Source organism: Apium graveolens, chromosome 10 (genome assembly GCF_009905375.1).
Source record: "Apium graveolens cultivar Ventura chromosome 10, ASM990537v1, whole genome shotgun sequence".
NCBI lineage: Eukaryota > Viridiplantae > Streptophyta > Magnoliopsida > Apiales > Apiaceae > Apium > Apium graveolens.
The window spans coordinates 16,607,214-16,630,015 of record NC_133656.1 but is presented as its reverse complement, the minus strand read 5'-3'; the positions used below and the strand labels follow the sequence as shown (position 1 = coordinate 16,630,015).

The following is a 22,802-nucleotide window of genomic DNA, read 5'->3' as shown; positions in this document are numbered from 1 at the left end:
TCCAAGCCATTCTCTTGATTCTCCACTCTCCAAGGAAGGTATAAACTACAAACCCTAGCTTTAGTTTTGAGTAATTAGGAATGAATATGTTTGATATAGTATATGTGAAGCATGATGCTTGATTGTTTGAAGTTTGGTTGAGTTTTTAGAGATTAGTTGGTTTTGTGGTATTGTTGGAGTTGTTAATCTTGATAATTAGTTAAAGAACCTAAGTAAAGCTTTTAGTTCATGTGGGGAATAAGTATAAATGGTTAATGTGGATTTGTTGGGGCTGTTATGATGTGGTTTGGATGGGTGTTGGTTGTATGATTGATTTGGGGTTGAATTGTGGTTGGTTTTGAATGGTTTTAAATTGGGAAATCGCGTAAACATAGCCGTCGTAACGTCCGATTTTCTTTAGACTGTTTCTGTGCATAACATTAGGACCCGAGAACCCCCTGCTAGATGTTGACCACTGCCATTTTTAGATAGCTCATGTTACGAGCTTCGTTTTGATATGTAGTTCGTTCGATTCCGATGCACGGTTTAGGCGAAACGACCGTTTCAAGTAACGGCGTTTCGCGAACGAAACTTTTCCCCTCGCCTTACTTTGAAACATAGGTTAAAGACCAAAAAGGGTTAATTAATGCATGAAACATTTAAGGTAAGTGTGTTAGGCAGTTGGTAAGACACTCGCGAATGAATCGCCTTAAAACTCGTAAAGGTTAAATTATTAAAAATGGTGGAGCCGAGGGTACCCGGGTGACTTAAGCAAATCAGTAAGCGCAAAATGAGCGTTAGAGTCTGAGTTGGTTAGAGTATAGATTTACAAGTGACTTTGGTTTAATTCCAACTTACTTGTTGCTTATAGGTTACCAGACTCATCCCGAGCCATTCGTAACCCCCAGTCGCTCAGGCAAGTTTTCTACCCGTTATACTGTTGTTGTGATGAATATATGTATATGCATTATCTTGCGATAGATGCATGTTGGTTAATTAGCAAATGTTGCGATATATTGAAGCATGCTGATATGGTATATATATGCATGCCTGTTTCGTATTCTTGATTTATATATCTGTTGGTTCAAATGCTTATTCGTTGCATAATATCTATGCTAGAGATAAGCGGTATTTGCGTATACCCTTAGTATAGGGACCCAAAGGTGAAAACATTTTCTAAAACCGGGAGTCGAGGATCCCGAGTAGATTTTATATATATATATATATATATTTATATATATATGTATGGTTATAGTTTTCAAAACTATTAATCGAATAAGGTTTATTCGATAACTTTATTTTATTAATGAATATTATCTTGAATATTCATTCGAGGGCTTATGACTCCTTTTATTTTATTAATTGAATATTATTTGAATATTCATTTGAGGATGTATGACTCCTTTATTTTATTTAGTGAATATTATTTATAATATTCATTTGAGGATCTATGACTCCGATTATTTGCTGAGGTATATTCTTTATTTTATTCAAGAATAAGGTGTCAATAATCAAACTTATTTTCGATTATTCAAATAAAGATAGTACTTTCATATAAGTATATCTTTGGTTATTTAATACTCGTTTCAAGTATAAGTTTTAATACTTCTACTTCAATTATTTTTATAAAGATTATTCTTTATGGGAATATTATTTAAATAATAATATTCAGTCATTTTCTAAATATTGTGGGGACTGATTTACTTCATTAAATCAGCATTACTCCAAACACTCTTTAAAGTGTTTTCGAGTCTTCAAAATGATTTTTAAAAGTTAGAGCGGATCCCAAAACTCATTTTTATATTTAAGATCTTCCTTTTAAAGGGGATTTAAATACTCGTTCAAAACCTGAGGGATCCGGCTCTATGGTGTATTTTATATTCGCAACAAGGTTGCTGTTTTGATAAATGAATTGATTACTTGCCCAATGTTCGGGAAGTAAGCCCATCTAATTGAGTCGGCATAAGCGACAGGCCGGGGTACGGTCTATCAAAGTGTAAGTGGCTGGGTGGCAGTCCATCAACGCGTGAGTGGCCGGGTAACGGTCTAGCGCGAGGTCCTAATGCGGCCAGGGTGATGACCGGTGAGGAATTCATCCATCTACAGTAGAAAAGGTTACTTATTGGTATCTTTGCCTGATCAACAAGATATCTGGTTTATGCCAAAATTCTTTTCCTTCCAAATTCATTGGATATTGCAACTCTGTTCATACTTTACATGACAGAGGTTTTCAGGAAATGTATGGGAGATATATATGAATATATTTATATATCGGGACTTAATGAAGTATCTCGTAACTTCATTATTTATAATGATATTCAAAGATTGAATCTATTCAAATCTTGTCTTGTAGTCTCATCTATGTGATGAACCTTTGAAACTGATTATAACTTGAATGGGGGTAGTTCAAGTAGTATTTGGGAAAGATATAAGTATTTTGGGGTATCTTGTAACTTCATCTTTTAAACTTATATCTAGTAAATGATTATCTTATGTATGTCAAAGATTTTCATAAAGACGTTGAGACAAGGTTAGATATATGAGATCACCTGGCAACGATAGTTTTATACTGTTATAAACTGGTACTCTGTGTATATTATGCATGGAAGAGGACTTCCCATATTTTGAAAAGTATATATGTATATATATATATATACTGAATATTTTGCGACTTCATCGCATTAAGATATCAACTTGGTTCATTTCTTTTGACCAAGACTTTCATGAGTACTATGAGAAGGCTCATATATTGTTAATCATTATACATATTATTTTGGTGGGCTTGCTGCTCACCCTTGCTTTATTTCTTCATCACACAACAACAGTTAGGAAAGATGGCCAGACTCCAGCAGACCCAGCGCAAGCGCGTGGGAAGCGTCCTGCGTCTTCCCGTTGATGTTGTAGCTGCTATAGCTGCAGAGGTAGATCTATTGTAGATCAGACCATCTACTTTTGAGAATCAATTATGTATAATTATAACTTGTGGCAGATAATGGCAATTAACTGTAAGTTTATCAAGTAATCATTTTGGGTTGTAATAACTTTTAAATTGTGGATTCAAAGACTTGTACTTATTTAAATTTCATCTCTGAGACTATAACGGGTTGTGGTGTGTGTTAGTGTGGGGTCACAGCATAAGGTTATTTATTATTAATTAAGTGAAGTGATATGAAAGAAAGACCGTGACGACCCGGATCCCCGACCCCGGATCTGGGGGTGTTACACCCTATATGTTTATAGAATTTGACAATATAAAGGTTTAATGAACAAGTTATCTATTGTCATTACATAGGGCAAGTAAGATGGTTAAAATTACCTACGAATCATGCATAATAAATACATGAACCTATGCTAGCATGGCAAGTTCTAAACTTCTATATTCACTTTCGCTTAAATAGAGATTGACACGCTATCTTATATGTTAGCTACGAACATAAGACGAATAAGCACAACCAATACTAGGATATCAATCAGTCACCAGACACCAAGATATTGAAACTAATTACCTATAGAAATCCATAGGTAAATCCGTTAGAACCCCACGACAACGATTAGTTCATAATCAAACTCATCATCACCATGGGTTCCAATGAAAGCATGAAAATAAACAATATAAGAGTACTAGGGTTCAAAGACAAATCGAAAACAAGCATCCAAGTATCAACTATATTAAAGAAAACAAAAGTCTTCTTCTCCGTAGCCTTCTCGTGTTCTCTAGGTCTTCTTATTGCTCTCCCTAGTCTCCTTGGCGTTAAAAACGTCTTTTTATTGATATATATAGGCTCCAGGATGACCAGGACTCTTAAAAAATTCAATTTCTACTAAAATCAGGATTCTGGGGAAAAAAACGGGATGGGGCGGCCGTGCTGATTGTGGGGCGGCCACGCTGTTTTGGCAGAAAGTCAGCGCGGGCGTGCTGGTTTTGGGATGGCCGCGCCTGACTTCTCGAGTTTTCTACAGTTTATTCTTTTGACCGTATCTTGAGTTCTACTCATCAGAATTAGGCGATTGAACTTCCCACGTGAAGTTAACGGGATTATCTACAATTTGGGAATGGCCTTGACTTCAAATTTTTGGCTCTTTTCAGCCTATTTCCTTGAGAAGCTTATTTCTTTCTCAAACTAATTCCAGTAATGCAAAAACACAAAAACACATCAAACATACCAGATACTTGAGCCCAAACCACCAATTTAAGCCTGAAATGAAGCATTCCAAGTAGATATAAAATCCACTTATTACACCCCTAAACTTGAATCGATGCTTATCCTCAAGCATAAACAGACTCAAATCTATAAAACAAACCTAATGCATGAATGCAACTATGTGAATGCAACTAAAGGATAATGCAATTGATCCCCTCAGAATAACCATAGCCAAATGAATAAGAAGATGCCTCTAAGAATGAAATGACTCAAAACAGAGCTCGAATAAATCTTGCAAACCAACTCATAAACCAGAAACGTGCATGTATGAGATGCTTAACATATATACTCTCAATACTAGATCAATAACCATAACTTATCTTTCATAAAAATAATCACAAGTTTATAACTAGAATAGATGTTAAATGTGTAATGACTAACAACACCTCCTTTCTACTAGAGTTATACAAGGATTCATGCTATTATTGAACACATAACAAAGATGCTTACTGGATCGTGTAATGAATGAGGTCCCAAAAGACTTATACAATAATACCCAAGTAGCGAGCGTTAGGTTAGCGGATCCCAAACTATCAAAGCCTTAGGTCACTAGTCACAAAGTCTCCTAGAACTTAATAACTCGAGTATTACAGAGTTCACCCTTGATCAATTATGCATAAACATATACTTTTTTTTTCTTTTTTTGTTTTTTCCTTCTTTTTTTTTAATTTCTAAATGAGTGTGTTTCGCTCCATCTCATTCAACCCTAGACTACTCATATAAATATGAGTCGGCTAATAGCCATTTGACGCCTAGCCTTACAACAACTAGCAATGAAATCCACATTTTTTCTCCAGTTTAAAAATTCATTGTTCTTTTTGTTATTGCGAGAATACCAGAAATTCTAAATATAACCAAGTGATTCAATCTCAACAAATAAAAAAATATGATCATGATCTAGCTCTAAAGCAATCCTATAAGACTTTGTGATTTGTTTTTTATTTTTGGCATGCAAATAAATTCATTAGACTTAATCAACCCTCTATTCATCATCATTACACTCACATCAACATTAACCAATCAATCAGAAATAGCTCAACCTAAGGGATCATGGTATAAGCATGCACATGCAACTACATGGACTTGCATAATAACATGAACAAATATCCAAACAAATATGTCCTAAATGAACAATTATGCAAAAATATGAATGAACTACAACTAAACATGCAATATGAATCTATATGAACTATATGGACACAACACATACTACTAATCCTTACTTTATCACTCCCAAACTTAAAATTTTCAATGTCCTCATTGAAGGTAATAATAAGGATTTCAGGCATACCTAATTGTAAGGAGGATCACCCTCCTCGGGTGGAGGATCAGGTGGTCAATCAACCTCGACACCAGTGTCTCGGGAAACAGTACCGAGAGCATGTGTCAAATCTACAACAAAATGATAATAAATGTCATTAATTGCATGTACTGCGCATCACCAACACCGGTCCTATCAACTGCCTGCTGCGCATGAAAAGAACCCTCTGTAGGCACTGGAGGATCTGTTCGGCAACCCTCTACTACCTCAAAAATATATCCCAAGCCCTTATCATGGGGTGCACCTAAGAATAAATAACTCAAGTGATCTGGTAGTAGGTTAAGCTCAAGTGTGGAAACATCTTCAATAGACGGCTCGAGACGCTCCTGAGAAATTTTCAGCTCTGCTAACCCAAGAGAATCGAATGGCATATTCAACTTCCTCTTCCACGGAGATGCATTCAAAACCTGCAATTGCTCTGCTCCTTCTTCATCTTCAATAACTGATTCCCCTATTAAGGATCTATCTAAGGTATCTGACTTTGGCAATTTCTCAAGTTCCGAATTCACTACAGAATCGACCATCTCTACTTTAAAGCATTCTTCTTTAGCTGTGGGTAACTTTATTGCCTTAAACACATTAAAAGTGACCTTCAGATCATGAACCTTCATCGTAAGCTCTCCTTTTTTTACATCAAACATAGTTCGGCCTGTAGCCAAGAATGGTCTTCCCAAGATGATGGGAATCTTCTAATCTTCCTTGAAATCAAGAATTAAAAAGTCAGCAGGGAAGATGAGTTTTTCCACCTTAACCAAGACATCCTCCACTATTCCTCGCGGATAAGCGATGGAACGATCAAGTAGTTGCAATGACATGTATGTTGGTTTCGGATCAGGTAGAACAAGCTTCTTGAAGAAAGACAAGGTCATCAAATTGATGCTAGCTCCCAAATCACATAAACACTTTTTTAAAGACAAGTTTCCAATAGTGCAAGGAATAGTGAAGCTTCCATGATCTTTAAGCTTCGGAGGTAACTTCTGTTGCAACACAACACTGCATTCCTCCGTAAGAGCAACGGTCTCTAAGTCATCAAGCTTCACTTTCTGAGAGAGAATACCTTTCATAAAACTCACATAGCTAGGCATCTATTCAAGAGCTTCAGTGAAAGGTATGTTGATATGAAGTTTCTTGAACACCTCCAGAAACTTAGCAAATTGCTTATCCAACTTCTGCTTCTGCAGCCTTTTAGGAAAAGGAGGCGGAGGATAGACCTGTTTCGCCCCTGTATTACACTCAAGAGGAATGTGTTCCACAGTTTTCTTCCTTATTAGGTCACACAACACTGTACAAGGGGGTTGAACACAGTGTAGAATACAATCAAATCGATTTAGAACATAAGTAACAGAAAACATATGTATTTGATATAATAAACTCTATAACAATGGGACTGTTCTCTCTCAGTGACGAACAAATATCACGAGAGCTGTTAGGTTACAATGTATGATCTTCTCGATGATCGTAACACATATAGTGTAAACCTATGTATATGTTTATATAGACACACAGTTACAAGATAACTTCTAATTGATATGGAATATAATTCTGTCTCCTAAAATATATCAATCAGATATCTTATACAATTCTTCTAGTCCTCTAACTCTTTCCATGCATATCTTCTTCTGTATTAGTCTCGATCTTCTTTCCTGTAAATCAGCTTCCTTCCTTAACTGTTAGTCCTCCAGTACTTAAATTCTGATATCCATCTTCTGATATTATCTTCTGATAATCTAAGTCCTGGTATCCTTAAGTCCTGACTTCCAGTAAGTCCTGATTCCATTAAGAACTGATATTTCCTGTTTGTTAAGATCTGAAAACTAAACATGAAACATATTAGACATGACATCTCAAATATATCAAACAATCTCCCCCAACTTGTAAATTATGCAAGAATGTACAAGTTAATAGATTTGATGATGTCAAAAACATTTAAGTTCAAATGCAATAAGAGTTTAATAAGACTATTAACTACAACTTACAAAACATCCAGCTTTACCAACATCACTGAATCAATCTGAATCCATAATGATTCTTAGCAAAATCATTTATCAGATTATCTTCAGCTTTCCTCAGAACTTCAGCTAACTGTGCTTTGACCTGCATCAGTTCTTCTTCTTTACTATCACCAATTTGATAAATGGCTATTGTGAGAGCTTGAATGGATGTTCTTTCAAATCCATTACCAAGTCTGATAACCTTAGGATGTAAAGAGTTTTCATTATAACATAAGCATCTTCCTTTCAGAATAACTTCCACCTTAGCAGAATTCTTCAGCATAGGAATTTCTCTTCCATCACCTTCAGTAATCATTGGACTATAATGAGAAGTCTTTGTACCAGAGATTCTGAATAGATCTCTTATAGCCTTTAAAATGTATTCTGACCATCTTCTTGTAATATCAGATTTTACTTCCAGAAGATAGTGAATATGTTGAAGCTCTCTAAAAAACTTCTTTAGTACATCAGTATCAGCTAGTCTATAAGTCCTTCCATCATTGAGAAATAAGATCAATTTGTCTTTTAGATTCTTTTTGTCATGAGCATCTATCACAATTTGAGCAGACAACGCCTTGTCAAGGTGCCTTTTTTTGATTTGTTCATATGATTTGCCTGTCAACATGAAAGGATCTCTTAGAGTAACCTCTACTCCTGTTCAAGTCTTCTCTGCGTCAGAACCTAATCCAGCTCTATCTCTAGGTTGCTTGGCTCTCAACCCAAATGTAGCGAGTTGATTAATCATGAGATTGGATTTTGGTTCAACTGGAGTAACTTTTTCCATAACAGCTTCTTCTTATCAGCAATTGTCATTTTCATCAAATCAACTTGAGCATTGTCAATAGTTGATGTCTTGATAGCTTGATCAAAATTTGTTGTTTCTTTTGTACCTTGCTGTCCTTTATTCTGAACAACAACTTGAGCAGTGTCAGAGGTTGTTTTAGATTCTTCAGTTATCTTTCTTCTTTTCAGAATTTGACCAGTTTCATCTTTAACAAGATTATCATCAGTTACTTGAACCATTTTGCATACTGGTTTCATCAGATCTTGAGAAGTTTTCAAGTTCAGTGGCTTGGTTGGTTCATCAACTTTTCCTTTCCCTTCGTCTTTGGGATCACTCTCAGTCTGTGATCTAGTATTGAACTTTGAAGTTTCAGAATTTGACTTTTCCATGATCACAATGCCTTTTTCCTTAGGCCTTGGAGGTTTCTTTGCATCAGAAGCTTTAGACTAAAGATTTGTCTTCTCAGCAGCAAATTTAGCTTCTTCCTCCTTGAGAGTTTCTAAATCCATTCCTGGATTGTGTTTCAGAAATAATCTTCTAGCTATCTCCTCATCAAGTGTCTGGATTTTAGGATTTTTGTAATAAACAGTAGTCTGATTCCCCTTTAACTTCAGAGTTTGCAAAAACTTCTGAGAGTCTTCAGATCCTTACTGAATCAGAATATCAAAACTTGACATCAGACTTTGTTTATCAGCACTTGACTTCAGTCTTTGAGCATTCACAGCATTAGAACTTGACTTGTTCTGAATAGAAGATTTTCCTTGAACTTTTCTTTGACCTCTACGCTTTTCAGAGTTTCCCTAGTCATCACCTTTATCATCCTTTTTCTTCAGTTCATAAGTAGGTGAGCATTTGGACTTAACTACCTTCTCCCCCTTTTTGGCATCATCAGGAAGTAAGAGAGAAAGAAAAAGTTCAACTGAAGATTGGATTTCATCCAATTGAGCTTTCTGAGAAGCTTGATTAGCCAGGACCTCAGCAATTTGGGCATGTTGCTCCTCTTTAGTTTTCTCAATGGTTTCAACGTTTTTAGAAATAGGTCTGATATACCTATTCTTGTCAAGCTTGAGCTGGAGATCGAGCTTGTTAGCTTGTTCTCTGAGTGTATCAACCTTTTCATGAGTAGAAGTATGTAGACCTTGAAGATGTTTTGTAGACAGAGCTGTGATCTTGAGTTGTGTCTTAAAATCAACATTTATGAGCAACTTATCAGCTTTTGCAATATGCTCTGTCAGAACTTTAGAACATGGAATAAAATCTGATTCATTCCACTTCTTGGTCCACTCAACACCTCTGTGAGTATCCTCCCAAGGAATAGGTGCTTCCTTTTCAACAAATTTCTTCACCAATTCTTCCTTGCCCAGAATAGGAACTGGATGCTCAGCAGAAACACTGTCATCAGAACTTGAGGAAGACTCATGTTGTTCTGATAGCTCAACAGTGTGTGAAGCAACTGGAGATTCAGGAATAACATCATCTAAATTCTGAGGATCAGAATTTATCTCCAGAGGTGGTGTCTTTGATGTAGATGGAGCTTCCAGATAAAGAACTTCAGGTATATTCAAATTATGAATATCTATTTCAGAATTATCAGTTTGTTCTTTAGCATCATCTGTAGCTTTAATAGGATAGGCAGGAGGGGTAACAACTGTATCATTAGCAATATCTTTAGCTTGAGCTGGAAGGGCTTCAATGATAACTGGTTCTTGTGAGATTAGAGATTCCTGATCCCGTTCCTCAGCTTCTTCAGTATCTTCTGATGGAGCCTTAGCCAAATACCTCCTAGCCTTCATATTCTTCAATATTCTTGCCAATGAAGGAATTGCTTCAACAGCAACAGAACTTACAGATTTCTTTCTTTTCAAAGTATCAGAACTTTGAGCTGTTGTTTCTTTATGAGAAGTAACATTCTCAGCTTCATTTATCACAGGTTCTGATGCATGAACCCATGCTTCACTTATTTCCTCTTCACTCTCAGACTCATCTCTGAGAATCATCTTCCTTTTCTTTTGTGGAGGTTGAGGAACAGACTTTGTCCTCTTAGGAGGTTTGGAAGATGAAGGTCTGGTTGTTTGTGCTGATGGTTGAGAAGTTTGAGGTGTTTGTGTAGAGGTGGTAGGTGCTGACGGTTGAGGTTCTGATGATTAGACATCAGGATATAGTACAGTGTATTTAACTGGATCATAGGTTATTAAGGCCTGTTTGACAGATACAGGAACTCGGAGGGGTCTTAACACAACCTTCTTATTATTAGTAGATAATAAGTCATTAAAAGCTCTTTTAGCTAGTCTGAATGATGGAATTAATTCACTAGCTGATTGGGGCTTATCATCACAAAAAAACTATAAATAAGCTGACAGAATCTAGCAAAATAGACAGTATTCCTATCTTCTGTCATCCTATCCCCAATGAAACCTAACATAGCACTTGTATAATCAAAAACAGTTTGATTAATGAGAGCATACCCGATTTGTTGACCGAATATAGGGATTGCATCGAAGTTAGAACATTTGTTGGCAAAAGCCTTGGTGATGCAGTCAAAGAAGATACTTCATTCCCTCCTTAAATAAGGTCTCTTCAATTGACCCAGCTTTGCCAATGTCTTTTCATACCCCAGAATGACCATCATATTTTGAAGAATGGGTTCCTCAACAGTTGTATAGGCTCTGTTTTCAGGCAACTGCAGTTCTTGGCGTACTGTAGCCACGGTTACAACATGCTCATCCTCCCCCGTTGTAAAGATTATACTTGGGGACCCTTGAGCACCACCATCATCATATGCTCCACTTCTCCAGAACTCCAGCAATTGAGTTCTAGAGACTGCATCAGGTTGGGTCAGAGCGTACCCAATATCAAAATTAGCGAGAAAATCCTGAATGAAGTGAAGTTCTGATGGAGCTTCAGCCTTACTAAGAATGGCGGAGTAGTTGTTAGGAACAAACTTAGCTCCATTAAAAAACACGTCTTTTGGTGCCATCTCTGTAAGAAATTAAGTGAGAAAGAGAGTGTTTGTTAAAAGTCCTGAAAGAAAACGCTTCAGAGAATATTAGGAAGAGAGAAAATAAAAGAGATTAAGAATAGAAAAGTAAGTAAAAGATTAGAAATTTTTTTAACTCCCATATATATACTCTCTCCACTTAACAGTTATATTTTTGAAGCATGGGATACACTTTACACCTGGCAACGTATGAACAGTCAATAAATGGTTAGAGCAGGAGCTAATGGGCACGTAAAATAGGCAATAATTACTGTGCACATGCAGTTTTTCAAGACATACACGTTTACCATTAACCCAAAATAATTATGACTGTTTTTATCTTACCCAAATATATTCTAATTTAAATATGACTGTTTCAGATTTTACCACAAATAAGTCAAGTAAAGAATAATGCCACGTAAGCATCAAGGATTCCATCAGCATTTAATATCAGAACTTAACTTATATCAGATGTTAACAGTCATCAGAACATGTCTTCTGTACTCAAAAAGCGAATTTCTTTTTCTGTAATTCTTCATACAAATACTGACTTGTTTTCTTCAGAGTTTAATCATCAGAACTCCATCAGAACTTGTCCTCAAAATTTATGCAAATGATACTTAACTATTTGTCAACAACAACTTAATCACCACAGTAATTTTCATCATTAATATGGAGTGAAAATGTGTGTGCATTCAGCAAAATATTAGATAAAGATTAAAGTCTGATAAACTTCAGTACATCTTAGAAATAAGGCATAACTGAGAAAAATGCTTAAAATCTGTCATCAGTCATGATGTCTACTATAGAACAAATTTATACAAGAGTCCACCTCAACTGTTTGTGCTCATTTTATGCATCTTTTGAAATTCTTTTTTACAGTGGCTTCTCAGTGTAAGTGAGTCACGACTTTTTATCAGAATTTATGCTGTTATCAAAGTATTTCTCCAGTAATCATAGAATGTAAAAAGTCACCAAGAATTTTTTTTGCTTTTCTATTGCATATTACTTAATACCAGCAATGCACTTGGGTCTTCCCTTCCATATATTTACTCTAGATCTCAAAGGAGTACCTGACTTTTATTCTTTTCTTTTCTTTTCTTTTGATAAGTGAGGCTTATCAGCACTTAGTTCATTCTTAAGATTTACTGATATCATAATTTGACAGATAAGAAATAAGAATCTAGTTTGTGACTTAGTAATAAGATACACAAAGTAAACTTGACTAAGCTCAATATCAGAATCTGCTTATGTTAATGAGTTTCCACATAAACAACTAATTCAAACATGGGATTTCTAGTATGTTAAAGACTACTAGGTCAGCATTTAGCACAATTATCCTCATTAGATTGAATAGTCACAGAACATTAAAAACACTTATCAGAGTATATAGATCCACATCAGATAACCAACCAGCATTTAATGAATTTTCAAATTAAGCACAGATTACATATAGATAATACAATCTGTAAACGCTGATCATAAAGTCTGATGCATGAGAACAAAAACTAAGCAGATTTAGAGAAAGAACCTGAAACCATTCCAAGTTCATTTACCAATCTTATAAAAGTAGCTTCACATAGGGGTTTTGTGAAGATATCTGCTAGCTGTTCATCTGTTGGAACAAAATGCAATTCCACTGTACATTCATTTATATGTTCCCTTATGAAATGGTACCTTATGCTGATGTGCTTTGTCATTGAGTGCTGAACTGGATTACCTGTCATAGCAATTGCACTTTAATTATCACAGTAAATAGGGATTTTAGAAAATTCTAACCCATAATCCAGTAACTGATTCTTCATCCAAAGAATCTGTGCACAACAGCTTCCTGCAGCAATATATTCTTCTTCTGCAGTTGATATGGAAATTGACTTCTATTTCTTGCTAAAACAAGAAACCAATCTGCCTCCAAGAAATTGGCAGCTTCCACTAGTGCTTTTCCTGTCTATTTTGCATCCTGCAAAATCTGCATCTGAGTAACCAATTAGCTTAAAATCTGATTCCCTTGGATACCCACAATCCTAGATGAACTGTACCCTTAAGGTACTTGAAAATTCTTTTCACAGCTATTAAGTGAGGTTCTCTTGGATCAGCCTGAAATCTTGCATAAATACAGGTAGCATACATGATATCAGGTCTACTTGCAGTTAGACAGAGTAAGGAGCCAATCATACCTCTGTAGTTAGTAATATCTACTGATTTACCAATATCCTTATCTAACTTGGTTGCAGTGGACATGGGAGTGGATGCAGTTGAACAATCTTGCATTCCAAATTTCTTCAGTAAATTTCTGGTGTACTTGGATTGACAGATAAAAGTGCCTTCTTCATTTTGCTTGACTTGAAGGCCTAGAAAATAGCTGAGTTCTCCCATCATACTCATTTGATATCTTGACTGCATTAGCTTTGTAAAGTTTTCACAATGTTTGGAATTTGTAGAACCAAATATGATATTATCAACATATATCTGTACCAAAAATAAGTCCATTCCATGGTTGAGGTAGAATAAAGTCTTGTCAATTGTGCCTCTGTGAAATCCACTTTCCAGAAGGAATTAAGCTAAAGTCTCATACCATGCTCTTGGAGCTTGCTTAAGGCCATAAAGTGCTTTGTCAAGCCAGTAGACCTGATTGGGAAATTTAGGATCTACAAAGCCTGGAGGTTGTTCAACATATACCTCTTCTTCCAATTCTCCATTGAGAAAAACACTTTTCACATCCATTTGAAAGACTTTAAACTTCTTGTAGGCATCATAAGCCAAAAAGATTCTTATGGCTTCTAATCTAGCAACTGATGCAAATGTTTCTTCATAATCAATACCCTCTTGTTGAGAGTAACCTTTAGCAACTAGTCTTGCTTTATTCCTTGTAATTATGCCATCACTGTCAGTTTTATTTCTGAATACCCATTTTGTGCCTACAACAGATCTGTTCTTTGGTCTTAGCACTAGGGTCCAGACTTTATTTCTTTCAAATTCATTTAACTCTTCCTGCATTGCTTGCACCCAATCAGCATCTTGAAGAGCTTCTTCCACTTTCTTTGGTTTAGTCTGAGATAGAAAAGAATGATAGAAACATTCATTTGAAGTTGCAGTTCTAAGTCTGACACCTGCTTCAGGATTTCCAATGATTAAATTAGGTGTGTGTGCTTTAGTCTATTTCCTTGCAGATGGAAGTTGATCTCTAGAACTGGATCCTCCCCCATGATCCATGATGTCTCCATCATCATTTTCTGATTTTCCCCCTGTAGTTATGCTCTCTGAGACTTCAGAATTTGAGTTTGATTTTTCAGGAGTTGAAGAATCAGAGCTTCCATAATTATCAGTACTTGGCTCATCAGAACTAGATGAATCGGAACTTTAAGAGTCAGTGACAGGTTCTGATGCTTCTCGAGAGTCTTGAGCTGGGGTAAGATCTTCATCTTGCTCCCACTGGACAGGTGCATTTTCCTTTGGAGTTGTTACCACAGTTTCAATGACATCGGAACTTAATCCAGCAGAACTTACAGGATCAGGATTTAAGTCATCTGAATTTCCATAATCAGAATTTAAATCTTCATTCTCAAATCTCAGCTGATCATGATCATCGAAATCTTCAAGTCCAGTAATCTTCTTATCATCAAAAGAGACGTTGATAGATTCCATGACAACTCTTGTTCTTAAATTGTAGACTCTGAAGGCTTTTGTGGAAAGTGGATATCCAACAAAGATTCCTTCATCAGCTTTTAGATCAAATTTTGACAGCTGTTCAGGATGAGTCTTAAGAACAAAACACTTGCAACCAAATACATGAAAGTATTTCAGATTTGGTTTCTTTTTCTTCACTATCTCATATGGTGTTTTTCAATGCTTGTTTATGAGTGTAGCATTTTGAGTAAAATAAGCAGTCTGCACAGCTTCAGCCCAAAAATAGGTTGGCAACTTTGCTTCATCAAGCATAGTTCGTGCAGCTTAAATCAGAGTCATGTTCTTTCTTTCTACAACTCCATTTTATTGTGGAGTTCCAGGTGCATAAAATTCCTGCTTGATTCCATGCTCTTTGCAGAACTCTTCCATAATCAAATTCTTGAACTCAGTGCCATTATCACTGCTTATTATTTTAACATAATCTTTGACCAACTTATCCAGCTGTCTGACATGATCAGTTAGAGTAAATGCAGTTTCATTCTTCTTGTGCAAGAAGTACACCCAAGTGTACCTTGTGAACTCATCCACTCTAACTATAACATATTTCTTCTTTGCAATAGACATGACATTGACTGGACCAAATAGATCAACATGCAGTAGGTTATAAGGCTCAAGAATTGATGACTCAGTTTTGCTCTTAAAAGAAGATTTTCTTTATTTTTCCTTTTAACATGAATCACAAAGGCCATCATGAGCAAATACTGTTTTTGGCAGTCCTCTCACAAGATCTTTCTTTACAAGCTCATTTATATTGTTGAAATTTAAATGAGAGAGTTTCTTGTGCCAATTCCAGCTTTCTTCAATTAATGCTCTACTCAATAGACATATATCAGAACCATCAGTATTTGTTGAAAGTCTAGCTTCATAAATGTTACCATGCCTGTAACCTTTCAGGACCACTTTGCCTGTAGAATTACTTATAACTTCACAGTGTTCTTCAAAGAAATCCACATGATAACTTCTGTCACAGATTTGACTTATACTCAACAGATTGTGTTTGACCTGAGACTAGAGCTACTGATTCAATGATGACACTCCCAAGATTGATCTTTCCATATCCCAGAGTTTTTCTAATATTGCCATCTCCATAAGAAACTCCTGGGCCATCTTTCTCCACAAAGTCTGATAGCATGGCTTTATTTCCAGTCATATGTCCTAAACATTCACTATCCATAACTAGGATGTTCTTCATGTTGCCCTGCAATCACAAAGACCATTAATGGTTAGTTTTAAGGACCCAGACTTGCATGGATCCTTTGGCCTTATTAAGTTTGTTAACATTTGCAGCGGATTTAACATCAGAATTTATGCTAACATTTTTCTTTTCAGATTTTACAGTATCAGACTTTGCATCATACTTTACACTAGAAGGAATTAAAGCAACTTTCTTTAAAGAAGGTTTTATCTGATAATAATCTTAGTACAAACTGTGATATTCCTTACAAGTATAAATGGAATGCCATATACTACCACAATAAAAATAAGGATTTTATGGCTTAAACCTAACAGACTGACTCTTAACTCCTGACTTAAGAGGTAAAGAGTTTATATTCTTATTCTTCCTGCAAAAAGAAGCAAGATGGTTAGAGTTTCCACAGTTATAGCATTTCTTTCTAGGAGCATTAGGAACAGGCATATAATTGTTGCTTTTATTCACACCTTCCTTTCCATTCCTATTTTTCCTAGCTTCCTATACCTTGTTCACACTGGTAATTTCTTTCAGCTTATATTTAAGCTGCTTCTTTGTCATTAAGCCTATGTTAACCTCAATTGGTTTATCCTGTACTAATTTGTCAGAAGTTGACTCTGCTATCACTTATGTCTCAATATCTTTCATCTTTTCAGAATCAGACTTTACAGTTTTACCTTTGGCATAGTAGTCTGTTTAACAATAATTGGCTTAACTTGTTCAGTTCCTTTTTTCACTTTTATCATCTCCATAACCTAAGCCCTCTTTCCAGTTTCCACTACTTAGTATATCCTGAGTTGCTCTACCAGAGTTAGTCAAAGTCCTGATAATCTCTCCCTCCTTTTCTAACTCAGTTTTTAGAGATTTATTCATTTTCATCAATTCATCTCTAACATAAAAGGCATCATCTCTTTCTTTCTGAGTTTGATGGAACATGACTAACTCTTTTTCTAAATAATCATTCCTCTTTTTAAAAGCAAGATTTTCAGAAGTTAATCTTTCACATGTTAAAGTTTGATCTTTGTAACTAATAAACATGGTTTTAAGATATAATCTCAACTCAGTAATATCATCAGTATGAAAGACATAAGTTATTTGAGGTACCTTTAACTCAGCAGCATCAGAACTGCTATCAGCATTTTCCATCAAGGCATAGTTCTCCTCATCTTCAGCATGTGAAGTGTCTGTCCAGCTTTTCTTCTTTGTGACAAGAGCCTTGCCTTTGTCACTCTATTCTTTCTTGCAGTTAGGAGATATGTGGCCTTTCTCACCACAGTTGTAGCATTTGACATTTGAGTAATCTCCTCTGTCAGACTTTCCTCCTTTGCCTTTAGATTTTCCGAAGCCCTTCTTATCAGAACTTCTACCTTTCCTGGAAAACTTCTTTCCCCTTCTGAATTTCCTGTAGGCTATCTTTGTGATACCCTTCACCATAAGAGCACACAATTTCATCATCTCTTCATCAACATCTACTTCAGGTAGACTTTCAGTTTCTGAATCATCATCATCAGAACTTGATGATTCTGAATCAGATTTTATGATGAGAGCCTTTCCTTTGCCTTTTTTTGAGACAGCCACTTTGGGGGATTCCTCCTCAGCCTTAAGAGCAATTGTCCTTGACTTTCTCCCATGTCTCTTGCTTCTTTGATCCATCTCAAGTTCATAAGTCTTGAGCATACCATAAATTTCATCAAGAGTAGTTTCATCAAGAGCATAGTTGTCTCTTATAATAGTAGCTTTCAAATCCCAACTTTCAGGAAGGGCTAAAAGGAATTTTAGATTTGAATCTTCAATATCATATTCCTTGTCCACCAGTGACAGATCATTCAAGAGTTTGACAAATCTGTCATATAAGTCAGTTAATGACTCATCACTTTTTGAGTCAAAGTGCTCATACTCTTGAGTAAGTATAGTCCTCCTATTTTTCTTGATTGCATTAGTTCCCTCACACCTTGTTTCCATAGCATTCCATATCTCCTTTTCAGTCTTGCATTGAATTACCCAGTTTGACATGACATTATCAATGGCACTATGCAACAAATGCCTTACCTTTGCATCCTTGGCAATAGATGAGATACCTTCAACTGTGTATTCACTTTTCTCCTTTGGTATGGTCTTTGCTGGCTGATCTGCAACTACAACAGAGAGCTTGGTTGGCTTATGCGGTCCTTCATAAATTCTGTCAAGGTATTCTCGATCTGTAGCTTCCAGAAATATAGCCATCTTTACTTTCCATATGGGATAGTCAGAAGGTCTCAGCATTGGAACCCTGATAGTCTCATATCGACTATGGGTTTGAGTCTTTAGAGTTTCTTCAGTTTTGGCGGGCTTGGTTGGATTTTCTGCTTCTTCAGACATGATTGTTTTGGATCTTTACTGTATGTGTGTTAACAGATAGGCTCTGATACCACTGGTTAGGTCACACAACACTGTACAAAGAGGTTGAATACAGTGTAGAATAAAATTAAATCGATTTAGAACACAAGTAAAAGAAAACAGATGTATTCGATATAATAAACTCTGTTATAATGGAATTGTTCTCTCACAGTGATGAACAAATATCACGAGAGCTGCTAGGTTACAATGTATGATCTTCTCGATGATCGTAACACATATAGTGTAAACCTATGTCTGTGTTTATATAGACACACAATTACAAGACAACTTCTAATTGATATGGAATATAATTCTGTCTCCTAAAATATATCAATCAGATATCTTATACAATTCTTCTAGTTCTCTAACTCTTTCCATACATATCTTCTTCTGTATTAGTCTCGATCTTCTTTCCTGTAAATCAGCTTCCTTCCTTAATTGTTAGTCCTCCAGTACTTAAGTTCTGATATCCTTCTTCTGATATTATCTTCTGATAATCTAAGTCCTGATATCTTTAAGTCCTGACTTCCAGTAACTCCTGATTCCAGTAAGAACTAATATTTCCTGTTTGTTAAGATCTAAAAACTAAACATAAAACATATTAGACATGACATCTCAAATATATCAAACATTCCCTGATTCCACCTCGGCATCCTTTTGCACCACTTTTTCAGCCACAACTGCATTTTCTGAAACTTGAGATTTTTCAGGCTCTTCGTCTTGCTGAATTTGGGGGCTTGCGACCTTTACAGGCCTCAGGGTGATGGCGTTCACCTGTACTTCAATTTCCCTCTTTCCTGGATTGGCTTTTGTATCACTCGGATGCATTCTTGGTGGTCAATTCAATAAGGTATTAGTAATTTTCCCTATTTGGTCCTCTAGAGTCTTGATAAAAATAGCCTGGCTTTTGCATATAAGAGCCTGGTTTTTGCACATAAGCCTTAACTCCTCAAATTTAGATTTTTCATTCGAATATTGACCTACACCTCCATGAGTTTGTTAATGAAGTTGGAGTTGTCTTGGTGCAAATTGTTGCTGAAAATGAGGAGGATTGAATTGCTTATTTCCAAACTGCTGGAATGGCTGTTGCATCGCATTCTGATTGTTACTTCAGCTGAAGTTAGGATGATTCCAGTTGTCAGGATTATAAGTGTCTGGAACTGGTTGCTGCGATCTCTGAAAGTTGCTCACCAACTGAGCTGATTCACTAGATATAGCACATTGCTCCGTCGCATGCGAACCTGCACACATCTCACAAACTCTGGTTATCTAATTAACACCAGCCAGAGAATCGATCTATATAGACAACACCTTTAGTTGAGCAGTGATAGCCGTAGCTGTATCCACCTCAAGAACTCCTGCTACCTTTCCCTGTGGAAATCTCTGGGGTGGATACTGATATTTATTAGCAACCATTAGTTCAATTAGATCATACATTTCCTCATAGCTCTTTGCCCATAATGCTCCACCTGATGCTGCATCGAGCATGGGTATGGACTGTGCTCCCAAACCATTGTAAAAGAAATTGATAATAATCCAATCAGGCATGCCATGATGAGGACACATCCTAAGCATCTCCTTATAGCGCTCCCAAGCTTCACATAGAGATTCTCCTGATTGCTGCGCAAATTGAGTAAGAGCATTCCTCATTGCAGCTGTCTTCGCCATAGGGAAGAATTTAGTAAGAAATTTCCCAGCTGGTAGAGAGTGTAACCAGCTCTTAGCTTTATCCCTCAGAGAGAATGGGAAAAGTCTCAGCTTCACAGCATCTTCAGAAACATTGTTGAATTTAAAAGTTCCACAGATCTCAATGAAATCTCTAATCTGCATGTTGGGATCTTCCGTTGGAGAACCCCCAAACTAGACTGAATTTTGTATTCATTGAGTTATGCCAGGCTTGATTTTAAAGGTATTAGCTGCGATAGCTGGCCTAGCAATACTAGATTTAATGTCATTGATCTTGGGTTAAGAAAAATCCACCAACGCTTTCATTGGTGCTGTTGGATCTCCCATTGTAATGAGTACCTGAAACATAAAAAAGTAAACCATGAAAGTAAAAGAATATGAGTCAGTGAACTTTAACGACCACTGATATCAAGCACATAAACTAAAAATTAACACTGAGTCCCCGGCAGCAGCGCAAAAAACTTGTTAGGGCAAAAACACGCGCTAAATTGCACGCAAGTATACGCGTTCGCAAGTAGTATAATATATAAATCAGATTCGTTCCCACAGAGACTCCTTTTGGTTAACTTAAGATTATGCACCTATGCAACAATGGTATGGCTATCGCGATCGCGCCGGTTTTGGGGGCGGCCGCGCCTGACTTCTGGACTTTTCTGCAGTTTATTCTTTTGGCCGTATCTTGAGTTCTACTCGTCAGAATTAGGCAACTCAACTGTTCCTTGAGAAGCTTCTTTCTTCCTCAAACTAATGCATGTAATGCAAAAACACAAAAACACATCAAACATACAAGATACTTGAGTCCAAAACACCAATTTAAGCTTGAAAATAAAGCATTCAAAGTAGATATAAAATCCACTTATCAGCCATTTTGTACGGGGTCTTAGATACTAGTTCCGTTCCAGGTGCTAAGTCGATTGCAAACTCATTTTTCCTGTCTAGAGGAAGTCCTAGTAACTTGTCTAAGAACACGTCCGGAAACTCATTAATTACTGAAGTATCTTCATGTTTTGCTAGCTCCTGATTTCTATCTATCACATAAGAAATATAATGCTCACATCTTTGTCGTAGTAACTTCTTAGCTTGAATCATTGTTAAGAACTTCTTTGCTTTCCTCTAACCTCTAAACGTCACCACTCTCTCGTCTGGCATCTTCAAAATTTCCCTCTTATTATGATAGTCTATCTGAGCATCGTGCTTAGATAGCCACTATATTCCTAGTATGATGTCAAATTCTCCTAACTTAAATGGTATCCGTAATATCCAGGAAATAGCGTGTAATTATTTTTATTGATAAATTATTATTATGTGATTATTATGTGAATTTTTGGTGAATTATCTGATGATTGGTGTGGATATGGAGATGCTTATATGTGGTAAAGTATAAGTATGTTAATTTTCTTATGTCCAGAATAAAATATAGATAATTACGGTATTTTTCTGGTAATTTTTGGACTGTTATATGATTTTATATTTATTTATAAATTTAATATTTATTTTCTGAATAATTACAAAACTATTTTACAAAGCCGGGAATCGTCCAACTTCAACCGTTTTTACGTTTTTACAACCCGAAACTCTTCCGAAAACTCCTACATAACCTAATCTGATAATTTCGGACATTTTCTAGTGTTTTGACTTTTTCAAACCGAATTACGGTTTGACCCGTGCGCGGCCGACACAAAATTTTCGATACGATAATCATTTTGATAACATTTTCTTCGTACAAAGTATTTTATGAGAAACCCGGTCTTGATAATTATCCAAAAGTTTTAAAAGTTATCCAAAAGTTTTGATAATTGTTATGGATTAAAACTAATATATATAATTGCTGTATCTAATAATAGGGAACGTGAGCTTCAAGGCTCAATTTTGACTGCTCTTGTGTTTCGTGACTCAATTTGCCTTAACAAGATGCCTACGTACCTTGCTGATTGCTAAGGATCAAGTCAAAAAACGTAGTTCTGATCTGTGGGGTGAGGCCCTTATATAGATGTGGGAGTCCTTGAATTGGACTTGGTATAGGAGACTTGGTGGTCAAGTCTCTGAATTAGGATAAACTTAGGAGTCCTAGGGAGTAGGAAGCTGATTCCTTATCCCATGAGGTTCCTTGGAGGCCAATCTACAAGGATTTATATCCTCACTAGGATTTATCTTAATAGCTATTTTTCTCCCTTATTTATTAATTACGAAATTAATAAATAATCAGGGTTTTTGGGCCTTCTTTGTTCCATCAGGCCTGATCTGGTCCATCAGGCCTGATCGACATGTTAACCTTTTTGGTCTGAATGTCATACATCTTCTTATTGGGCCTAGGAGCCATACCTTCTATAATTAATGCAATTTATACAATCAGGATTTATTTATCCCTATCATTTGCCCCCCAACTTTTGGGAAACATTGATTAGGTTTCGCAGAAGTTAAGTCTATTCATTCCCTTATAGGGTTTCGTTTTTGCGTAAAGTGTGGAGCGACCTACACGTTTACAATGATTGTTCCTTTTGTTCAGGAATTATCTTAATTTCCAGGAATTTTTCCCTTATACCGGGATTTTCCCTTAATTTCTGGATTTTTCCCTAATTTCTGGGATTTATCCTTAATTTCTGGATTTTC

General features: G+C 36.2%; 1 non-coding gene across 1 annotated transcript; it reads left to right on the top strand.

Annotated features, from left to right (window-relative positions):
- Positions 1–20,052: 20,052 nt before the first annotated feature.
- Positions 20,053–20,159, top strand: LOC141694808 (small nucleolar RNA R71). Its single transcript, XR_012564090.1, has one exon. It is a non-coding gene; the product is annotated as a small nucleolar RNA R71 (small nucleolar RNA).
- Positions 20,160–22,802: the final 2,643 nt, after the last annotated feature.